At 43.4% G+C, this 11,867-nt stretch overlaps 1 pseudogene; it reads left to right on the top strand.

Moving 5' to 3' along the window:
• The first annotated feature begins 4,904 nt into the window (after window positions 1-4,904).
• Window positions 4,905-5,049, top strand: LOC130360004 (U2 spliceosomal RNA; annotated as a pseudogene).
• Window positions 5,050-11,867: the final 6,818 nt, after the last annotated feature.

Below are 11,867 nucleotides of genomic sequence, written 5' to 3'. Positions count from 1 at the left end.
ACTTCCTGTATTGTCCATCATTTTGTACTAAACAACATTAGTATGGAACACCTGTGATTATGGTTAACTAATCAAAGTTATTGTTTCAGTTTAAGAAAGTTTTTAGTGAAAATATTCATAAATATCAGGGTTTACTGTCCCTCTCATTAAAGAAGCACTCTAGGAAATGTATTTATCTTTTTGCTTATATAGAGCAGCATAGGCTATTATTCAAGAAAAATTTAACCTGTTCAGGATGCATACGCCCTGCATCCCGAGTCCTTAAGGACGTGGGAATTCCGGTCCCCGCTAGCCGGTTGGGGACCGGATCAGGATGCCTGCTGAAATGAGCCCCCCCATGTCGGTGATCGCAGAAAATCGCATGTCAATTCAGACATGCGATTTTCTGCCATTCCGGGCTGATCGGGTCTCTGGTGACCCGATCACCTGGAAAATAGTGATGGTCGGAGCTGTCAGGGACAGCCCCAATCATCTTGAGGGCTAGGAGTGAGGTCGCAGAGCTGCGATCTCCTCCTATCCCCTGCCATTGGTCAGAACTGATTCTGACCAATGGCAGAGCAGGACAGTGGGTTGCGATGGGCAACCCCCCGTTCTGCCCTCCCCTGGATGTTGAGGGGATCGTGGGAAGAAGATGCTTGGAGATCCCCGATCGTCGCTGGAGACTGCTGCATCCTGGGTCAGGTAGGGAAACTACAGTGGGGGGGGGGGAATTGAAAGAGAAAGTAAAGTGATCTTTACTGTGGCAACCACTAGGAAGGCCAAACTGCAACTCCCAGCATGCCCAGACAGCCAAAGGCTGTCTGGGCATGGTGGGAGTTGTAGTTTTGCAACATCTGGAGGGTCACAGTTTGGAGACCACTGTTACAGTGGTGCCCAAACGGTAGCCCTCCAGATGTTGCCAAACTACAACTCTCAGCATGCCTGGACTGCCCAGGCATGCTGGGAGTTGTAGTTCTGTAACATCTGTCGCTTCAGATTTAGCAATTTTCATGAATTTTTTGAAAATTGCTGCTCTACTTTGAAGCCCTCACATTTTTTCAAAAAGCAAAAATATGTCCATTTTATGATGCCAACATAAAGTGGACATATTGTATTTGTGAATAAAAATAAAATGTATTGTGAATATCCATTTTCCTTACAAGTAGAGAGCTTCAAAGTTAGAAAAACGCTAAATTTTCAAAATTTTCATAAAATTTTAGGATTTTTCACCAAAAAAAGATGCAAGTAACGCCGAAAATTTACCACCAAAAAAAGTAGAATATGTCACGAAAAAACAATCTCAGCATCAGATTATTCGGTAAAAGCGTTTTTGCGTTATTAATTCGTAAAGCGACGGTGGTCAGAATTGCGAAAAAGGGCTCAGTCCTTAAAGGGGTAGTCCAGTGGTGAAAAACGTATCCCCTATCCTAAGGATAGGGGATATGTTTGAGATTGCGGGGGGTCCGACCGCTGGGGCCCCTTGCGATCTCACGATCGCACGAAGCGGCGGCCGACACGCCCTCTCAATACATCTCTATGGCAGAGCCGGAGATTGCCGAAGGCAGCGCTCCGGTTCTGCCATAGAGTTGTATTGATGGGGCGTGTCAGCCCCTGCTTCGCGCGGAGGTCGGCACGCCCCCTTCCCGCGGGCTGTCGGGGCTCCGTACAGGAGATCGCGGGGGGCCCCAGCGGTTGGACCCCCCGCGATCTGCAACTTATCCCCTATTCTTAGGATAGGGGATAAGTTGTTCACCACTGGATATCTCCTTTAAGGTGAAAAAGGGCTGCGTCCTTAAGGGGTTAATGGTTCTTGTGTATGTCTTGTGCTTACCTGTTGTAGCTGATGTCGCAGGCAGTTTTGTTGCCTTTTCCTAATTAAAATGTGATTTTTATAGAAGTATTGCTGTAAGATGAAAGTAATTTGACCTATAATCAGAATTGAGGCACTTTATGAAGATTTGAAGTCTTTAGGCTGTGTTCACAAATTGCATTTGTACTGCATTTTTCACATTTGTACTGCATTTTGGCTGTTTCTGCTGCAATATTACAAAATTACGGTAAAAAAAAAAAAATAAAAAAATAAAAAAAAAAATATATATATATTTTTTTTTTTTTTTTTTTTTTTTTGCAATGAGTTCACCAAGTCTTACACTAAAACAAATCAAAGTGCAGAGGTACACCTTCACTGTAACACTATGGAACCTTTGTTTACGCAAGATGGAGCTGGTGTGACTGTAGTGGTGGCAGGTGATTGGTAGGTATTTGTAGATGCCTGATCCAGGAAAGGACCATGTATCCAATTGGCAGAGCCAGGGAAGAAAGAGACATGAACAAATGCATTGCAGTGGAGAGGAGCACTTGGCATCATGGAATAATGTGTGCATGCTGGGAGTAATAGTACGATGGCAGGAGCAGATCGCTGGTTTGACATATAATTATATACACAGTTTCACCTCTCCAAAATACCCCTTATTTGAGAAGACCTTATCCTCTAGACTAATTTATTCACTACACTTTGCTTAAGACAATGACCACTGTTAATGATCATTTTGCAAAAAAAAAATTACTGTAAATTGTGCACAAATTCCCCCCCCCCTTTTTTTTTAACAATACAAATTTCATACACTATAGTAACCAATTTTACAAACCTCTCAAGGCCATAAATTACATCATAGAAGCTGGGTGGCCCAGCCACAAATAGACACATTTTAGCATAAACAACTCCCAAAAGAGTATCTACAATTTTTTTCAAATCTGGCCTCATGCCACTCACCGTGAGGAGCAGCACTATTTCTGGCCATTATATAAGTATATGAGTTTTGCTCTACAGGCTTAATCTATAATTTGCAGTTCCCCCAGAGCTGGTGGGAAGATCTCCCTCCTCCATAGACTTGTATTTCTTGCCTTGCAGACACAGAACAAAGCTGAGCTGATTATTAGAAAAGATTTGAGCAGCTGGAGGGAGAAGCTTGATAGCAGGGGGAAGAAGCATTTTTGTCTAATAAGATATATTACAAAGTTTTTTATGCTCGCTTGTTCTATTGATCAGTGCCTATTTAAGAGGTCACATTTATATTTCTGAGATGGTGTCCTTCTAAGGATGAACCACTGTATACAGTTTAACAAAACTTTCATAGTCCACAAATTCATTATATATTTACTAGGAATTCATTCCTCCTTGACCCCTTTGATACAGTGTAGTGTAGGTCAGGATAATCTTGATTTTTGCCATAGAAATAAAAAAAAAAAAAAAAAAAGACAACTTCATCAAAGAGCAAGGGTTGGCTTAGACACAAACCACACAATGATGTTTATTTTGGAGCCATATGTAACTTTTGAGGTTAGTAAATAAGACCTTCCTCTTATCGCCTAAGAGAGGCCTACTTGTAAGCGTTAACCAAGACAGCAAACAAATCGAGGGACAATCTAAATAAAGATATAGACTGTCTTTGCATGGCACCTTGAGGATTATAAGTAAGAGACAACGTAAATGCCTGGGAACTTTGCCAATAACCGTGAATGAAGCGGCTATGTCAGTGGTGGAAAGTTGACTCGTTCTATTTGGCACCAGTGAGATTTCCATCTCTAAAAAAAGATGCAATCTTATAGGTTTTCTATCTATATTCGAACAGTTTTTTTTTTTTATTTCACTGCTTTTACTATTCATATTGACAATTAAGACATCTTTGCAGATTTGTGTGCAGGCACTGAAGCAAGACATGGTAACTGCTCTTTGCCAAGGGATATTTATGGTAATGTACTGTAATGACATTATTAATACATTTTGTCCCAAAGTAGACCGCAGGACTTTTCTTTAGATAGGAGGCATATGTTAACATAATATCTGAGCATTATCATTAATACCATTTGAATAAAAGAAAGCCCTATGGCTGTGGTCTCAAATTGTAACCCTACAGAAGTTGCAAAACTTCAACTCCCACCATGTCCGGGCATGCTGGGAGTTGAAGTTTTGCAACTTCTGGAGAGCTACAGTTTGAGACCACTGCCCTATGGAAATAAAAAAAAATACATTAAGGCCGGAAGCGGCCGTTCCGACCCCCGCAGGAAGCCACGGCCGACACGCCCCCTACATGTATCTCTATGGCATACATGAAGGGGACGTGTCGGCCGACGGCTGCAGCAGCAGGCTAACGGGGCCTCGTTCAGAAAGTCGCGGGGGGTCCCAGATAATTTATCTTTCACTTCAGAACTCGTTTAGATAAATAAATAAAAGATCATGTTGATAAAAATGTGTAAAAAAATAAATAAATAAACACATGCACAAAGTTTGTAATAATAAATAAACTTTATTAAGCTTTATTACATTTATTAAAGTCCAAAATATAAAATGACATACAATTTTTGAAATGTTCATGGCTCAAACAGCCTGTGAAACAATATTTATAAATATGGTTATTAGTGTTGAGCACGAATATTCGTAATGCAAATTTTTATCGTGAATATCGGCACTTCGAGATTTCGCAAATATTTAGAATATAGTGCTATATATTGGTAATGACGAATATCGTTTTTTTTTTTTTTTGTTTTTTTTTCCAAAAATCCCCATTAGGCTGATGCCAAGTGCCCTATGACGAAGGGGAAAAAATCCTTCCCGACTCCAATATGGCATAAGAATAAATCCCTGGATCAACGTTCTATCCCCATAAATCTAGTATCCATAACCTCTAATATTATTACTCTCTCGAGTCTTGATTGATAGATCTCTCTCTGTTTGGGTATAGGGAGAAATGTATCATTCCAGGCTGGTGGGATAGGCAGAAACCAACTTGGAACTGCCCTGAAAATTTGTGGCTCAGGCGGCATGAAACAGATTGTCTTTAATGAATGGCTTTATGGGTTCCTCTCCGGCTCATACAATAAGGTCCGGAATAGGAATGCCCCCTACGACTTTCCTAACCCCTAATATCACTTCTCGGCTTTTTGGCTAAGATTAAGTGTAACATCTGTTCTTATTAGTGACAAGGAGAAAGACAAAATCCACAAAACAGGCAGCACTCATCCAGTATCTACGATAAGGTGTTAGTAATAAAAAAATCGAACTCACCTGTTGTGTGTGGAGGGTCACTAGGGTTAACCTCAGTTAAACCCCACGACACCTAAAGGAAAATACAACATATCAAATCTGATCCTTCAGCAATATAGCAGAAAATAACAGCGCTCAGAGCAATACCAGTTAAAAAGCTCCAAAATTGAGCAAAATTGAGGGGGGAACTGGAATGGTCGCTGTAGTCCCCCCAGCATGGAGTTATATATATATATATATATATATATATATACATTTTGCCTAATTTTTTAGTTTTTTAGCTGGTCTTTCCCTGAGCGCTGTTTTTTTCTACTATATTGTTTTATCTCTATATGATGTATTTGTGAAGTACTTCATACACAGGGAGGTTTAGCTCTGAGTGTGCACAGGTTGTCGTAAATGTTACCTGAGGTGGCCCATACCTCTCTATTGAAGCCATGCTGGCTGAGTTGTTTGATAATCCAAGATGCACAATTGTTTTTTTAAGAGCTGAGGCAAGTGCTCTCTATCACCCAAAGTGCATGAAAAAGTGCAAACGTGTCACACAAAAAAAAGTGCACAAAGGATGCGGTCTATCGCTAAGCCCTTCTCCAACAGGAGAGAGGCCCCCCAACAAACCTACCCTTCACCTTCGGGCCAAAAGGCACCTGCAAGGATCCAGGTTTGATGCCTCTTTTCGCCAAAGCTACTAAGGGGCCGAAAATGCTCCTGGCTTCAACCTAGGTGTTAACCAAGGTATCAGCCAAGGAGTTGTATACTGATGACATCTTGACCGAAGCCAAGATGCCCAGGGGTTGCAGGGAGGTGAGGAACACACTTTGGATGCACACTTTTTCATAGAAGACATGTGCCTCCAGCTGCTGCATAACTACAACCCCCAGCATGCACAGACTACCAAAGGGCATGCTGGGAGTTGTAGTTGGAACTCCAGCTGTTGCAAAACTACAACTCCCAGCATGCCCTTTGGCTGTGCATGCTGAGAGTTGTTGAAAAGCAACAGCAGGAGGTGAACAGGCCTCACCTCCAGCTGTATCCTGCTGCCGGGACCGCCGCCACTGCTGCCACTGCTCCTGCAGCCGGGACCACTGCAAACGCTCCTGTGGGGACCCCCACCGGGCCAGGGAGGGGTAGTTGACCCCTGCTGGCCCCGATCGCCGCCCCGGTCATCGCCCAGCAGGGCAGTGATTGGTTGATCGTTCCGACCAATCAATCACGTAATCATGAGGTGGCACCCGTGCCAACTCACTCCTGCTGGGTAAGGGTGAATGGGGCTGTCTCGGATAGCCCAATTCACCCTTTTTTTCTGGGTCACCTGAATTGACTGGGATTCTCAGGACCTCCCCAGGGGTTTGCACAGGGTGCCTGCTGAATGATTTCAGCAGGCATCCCGGTCCGGTCCCTGTCCGGCGCACGGCAGGGACCGAAATTTCCATGGGCGTACAGGTACGTCCTGGGTCCTTAAGTACCAAGGAGCCAGGGCGTACCCATATGATTTTAGGAGTGTCAAAGGGCAAAATGTCCCTCAAAGGGGTACACTGGTAGATGGAAAAGTACATGACACTCCACTTCTACTTCCCTGCCTTCTTGAAAGTATAACTTCTGAGATGGAAGGGTGGGTGAAACACTGCAATAGCCACATGATGTTGCAAATATTCCAAGACAGCAGTGAAACAAATGTATAGCATTGGGAATGAGGAATATTGTTCCTTTATTTCCTCTCAGATGACCCCTTTAATCTCTTGTTTGCTCTATTATTTTTTTTAACATTATAAACTTATTACAAGTGCGGTCATGTAACCTGGATCAACATGCAGTCATCACAGGTGCTTATAATTACAAACATTTATTTTATTTATTTTTTTAGAATTTTTGTAGCTCTGGGAACTTGCTATATGATGTTTATTTGACAAGGCACTCACCGTAACAGCTAATTCACTTAAATAATAAAATGTGGCCCAACTAAAGCCCTGCCAGCCCTCCCCATTCTATGAACTTTTTATTTGTGTATGTGTTGCCATTTTGCATTGTTTAGCTCTCACTTGGATCACCCGGGCTTCTGTAAAGTAGTTTAACACAATGTTTATTAACACTCGAAAGCCATTTTTTTGTTAAAACTTAAAGAGCCTCGAGCTGGAATGAAGAATGACTTCACATTTGGAAGGAGGGCACGCTCTGCTGAAGCTGCAAGCCATTGGTAAGGAGCCAACGCTAGCTCAACAGAACAAGACATGGTTTTCATATTTCTTCCTTTGGTTCCCAAAATGTTACGTTTTTACTTATAAAAGTAAAAGCCATCTGAAATACAGTAAATGACACAGGAAATGTATTTAAAAGTTTATCTTGGGGGGGGGGGGTGTATGTGAGAGGAATCTGAAAATGTCATAAAGGAAAAGGGATTAAAAAAAAAAGGAAAAGTGGAAGGACAAAAGTTACTTTTCACATCACCTGTATGGTATGGATGGAAGCCATCAGATGGATCGGTTCCTAAATGCCTCAGACATTAGGGAAGGATAATCAGGAATGGAGAATGAAAAAATAATGAGGAAGCCAAAGCCAAGTCTACACAGGAGCAAGGGAGGATCCATTAGAGGGACGATGCTAGTAATAGACATGCTTATGAGGACCATGATGATTATTCTCAGGACATACTGTGATATTTGAAATTTTCATTATGTTGAAAATTTTTATCTTTTTTTTTTTTACAAAAATTTTAAACTTGTTTTACCAAATTCAATTTGCCAAATAAGTAGAGTAATTATGTATCTGTGGACTTGTGTTTAAATAAGACTATCACCTGAAGACAAATAACTTGGAATATAGGAATATAGTTTTATCACACATTGTACTGGCTTCAACGTGCATCATTCACCCCTATCAGGAATTTTTGTAATCCTCTCTTTGTCATACCATATGAGCTCCAGGTGAGCAGCATATAGAAATTCTATTTTAAAACTGTCAGTGTTTAATGCACAAGGCGAGGGCCGCCGCTGTTCCCTGGCCCGCGCCTTGTGCAGACATTGCTGTGATGCAGAACTACTAACTAGCCAGATACCTAGAATACACTAACTTGAATTGAATACATTAATGCTTTAATATTTTTTTTTTTTTTTTTGCTGTCTATGGAAACCACACTTCTGTTTTGTGTGGCAGGTAGTGAAAATGCCCCAGACTGCTGTGTCACTTTGCCCATGTAATTTTTTTTTCTCTCCCATCTGTGGGAAGTGGGTGAGCTAGAAGTTAGTTTAGTGGGCACTCTCAGCACCCTTTTATGTTAAGTCATGTTCACACTGCAGAATTTCTGTTCGGAATTCCAGGGAAAAATTCCGCCAACATTTTCGGCCCATTTACTTCAATGGGATCCCCCATGTTGCAATGTCCACACGGAGAATCTCTGTGCGGACATTCCAGACACTTTGGGGTGTCGGCATAATATGCACAGGATAGCGCTGCCTCATAGACTGCTATGCATTCCGTGCGGACTCTGCACAAAGAATGAACTCGGGAAATGGAATTTACGTGCCAGAAACTTCACCGGGCATGGAAATCCCACTGTTTGCACAGCGCAGCAGAATACCATTGAATTCAACAGGACTCTGTTGCAGCAGAATCTCCGTGCTTGATTCCACTGCAGAATCTGGTACGGAAATTCCAGTGTGTGAATTATAAGGCATATTGGGCAACATTCCTTCCTCTTCCCTTTGTGCGGTCCCGGAGTTGCTAATTTCCACCCTCCTTTCTTTTTGTTGGATTTTACAGGTTGTGAAGCAAAATGTTAGTGAAACTGTGATATGTTATTATTGTTTTTCAGTTCTACATTATCTTTACATTTGAAAAATGCAAAAATAAAAATAAAATAAAAAAAAGGGCTCAAGTCCTGCAGGAATGTGTGGGAACTAAGTTCCTGCACTTTTTCCACAGCATGAACACCATTCCCATTAGCAGAAGTCCTGTAGGATCAGCCCTTGAGAGGAGATCTTCAGTTCCCATGCTTCCCCCCCCCCCCCCCAGAACTTGATCCCTGCATATATGTAGATGAGAAGAGGACATCTGGTCACCTTTGGGTGTTGGGCTCAGGGTTCTACACCTTGAACCGCATGTAGTCAGTAAAACTGTCCATGGCTGCTGCCTGTAACCCAAACCAATCACCTAGGAAGAGGTCAATAACAAGCAATGAGGAAGGTCCGCAGGAAACCTGGAAAAGATGGATACACTGGACGCATGTCGATTTTGGAAAGGACCATGGTTAAAATAATAAATGATGTTCCTGAAAATACACAGACAACGCATTTCGAAAGTGACCCCCCCCCCTCCACCCCCCTTTCTTCAGGTTAGACTGGCCCGGTAGTTGAAGCTCGGCCCTTTACAAAATGGGTGTGCTCCCAGTGATACCCATCTTTCCAGGTTTCCTGCAGCCCATCTTTGTTAAATCTTTACATTTATCTGTTGCCTTTTGACCGACCTCCATCTAAAAGATTTTACAGTTTTCCAATTTTTTATTCTACCTCAAGAAGTGAGACTTTTGGTTTGGTTTGGGTCTAGGCCAGTGTTTCCCAACCAGGGTGCCTCCAGCTGCTGCAAAACTACAACTCCCAGCATGTTGAAGACCACCAATGTAGGCAGTGTTCCCCCACAGACATACAGCCTCCAGCCATATACAGTGTATGGCTGGAGGCTGTATGCCTATGTACTGCCCACTTCAGTGCTCCGACCACCGCTCCGGCTATAGCAGTAGCTCTCGGGACTGGTGGTCGGAGCACCAAAGATGTGGGGGAACACTGCCTACATTGGTGGTCTTCAACATGTAGACCTCCAGATGTTGCAAAACTACAACTCCCAGCATGCCCGAAAAGCCATTGCCTGTTTGGGCATGCTGGGAGTTATAGTTTTGCAACATCTGGAGGTCCGCAGGTTGATGACCACTGGCCTACATAATGTGGGGGAACACTGCCTGCCTAATGTGGGGAACACTGCCTGCCTAATGTGGGGAACACTGCCTGCCTAATGTGGGGGGAACTCTGTCTGCCTAATGTGGGGGAACACTGCCTGCCTAATGTGGGGGAACTGTCTGCCTGCCTAATGTGGGGGAACACTGCCTGCCTAATGTGGGGAACACTGCCTGCCTAATGTGGGGGAACTCTGTCTGCCTAATGTGGGGGAACACTGCCTGCCTAATGTGGGGGAACGGTCTGCCTGCCTAATATGGGGGAACACTGCCTGCGCCTAATGTGTGGGGGAACACTGCCTGTGCCTAATGTGTCTAAATGGTTTTGTTCATTTTGTGCACCTAAGTATACTTAAATATATACCTCCTATGTTTTGAATTTGAAAAAATCATATTTTATTTTTCCAATTAAGAGGGGTTCAGTAAATGCCCATATGAAACTGTTGGGGTTCAGTACCTCCAACAAGGTTAAGAACCACTGGTTTAAGCAGTCCCATAGGCCATTTCTGGCATTGGCATTTAGCTCCATTGACTTGAATAAAATAAAGCTGAATTATATTCACAATGGGGGAGATTTATCAAAACCTGTGCAGAGGAAAAGCTGACCAGTTGCCCATAGCAACCAATCAGATCACTACTTTCATTTTTAAAAAGGCCTCTGAAAAATGAAAGAAGTGATCTGATTGGTTGCCATGGGCAACTCAGCAACTTTTCCTCAGCGCAGGTCAAAACGGCTGTCCAGGCATGCTGGGAGTTGTAGTGTTGCAAAATCTGGAGGGCCACGGTTCTGAGGCCACTGGTGTAATATCACAGTTTCATACAACCCAGCAATGTAATGCAGCTGTGTGCATGAGCCCAGAACCTTGGGGGAGATTTATAAAAACCTGTGTAAAGAAAGAGCAGTGCAGTTGCCCATAGATTGCTTCTTTCATTTTCAACCTGTTAAGAGCCAATGGCGTACCTGTAGCCCCGAGTCCGCTCCCGTTCTATAGCGCGGGGCCATGGCGGGCGGGTCGGGCCAGGCCTCTAACAACGGCTGGGACCCGTGGCGCTGATCGTGGTGCCACACGCTATTAACCCTTTAGTCGTGGCATTTAAAGTTGAACGCCGCGTCTAAAGTGAAAGTAAATCATTGCCGGTTAGCTCAGGGGGCTGTTCGGGATGTCCGTGGCGAAATCGGGGCATCCCGAACAGCTGTGACACAGCAGAAGGGTCCCTTTCCTTGCATCCTGGTGTCCGATTGCCTAATGACTGCTCAGTGCCTGAGATCCAGGCATGAGCAGTCAAGCGGCAGAATCATTGATCAATGGTTTCCTATGAGAAACCATTGATCAATGTAAAAGATCAGTGTGTGCAGTGTTATAGTCCCCTATGGGAGCTATAACATTGGAAAAACAAAAAACTCAGTTTTTGATCAGTTGACCATAGCAACCAATCAGATAGCTTCTTTCATTTTTAAAAGGGGCCTCTGAAAAATGAAAGAAGCAATCCAATTGGTTGCTACGGGCAACTGGTCCACTTTTCCTCTGCACAGGTTTTGATAAATCTCCACAATAATGTATACAAGAGTGTAGCTAAAGGGGGGTGCAGATGTAGCAGTCGCACCGGGGCCCTAAAGCAAATCTGCCCCATAAAGGTCCAATATTATAAGTACCTGTAGAGAGAAGTAAAAAAAGGAGGACAGCGCCTTGTGCATTACCTAAGACACCAGAGTCCTGACAGAGGACAGGGATACGACGGCTCTATAGGTGGCTGCTCACCTTGTGAAAAAAGATTATGTGCATATCGCCCCAATTGGGGGACTATTAGTCCTGTGGAAGTGAACTGCCAAGCCCAAAGGTGGACGGGAAAAGAGAGGACCCTATCCCATGCAGTATTGAAGAGATGTGTAGAAAAAACCTC

The sequence above is a fragment of the Hyla sarda genome, chromosome 2 (genome assembly GCF_029499605.1).
Source record: "Hyla sarda isolate aHylSar1 chromosome 2, aHylSar1.hap1, whole genome shotgun sequence".
NCBI lineage: Eukaryota > Metazoa > Chordata > Amphibia > Anura > Hylidae > Hyla > Hyla sarda.
The sequence above is the reverse complement of the archived record's forward strand: the minus strand, read 5'-3'. Positions and strand labels throughout refer to the sequence as shown.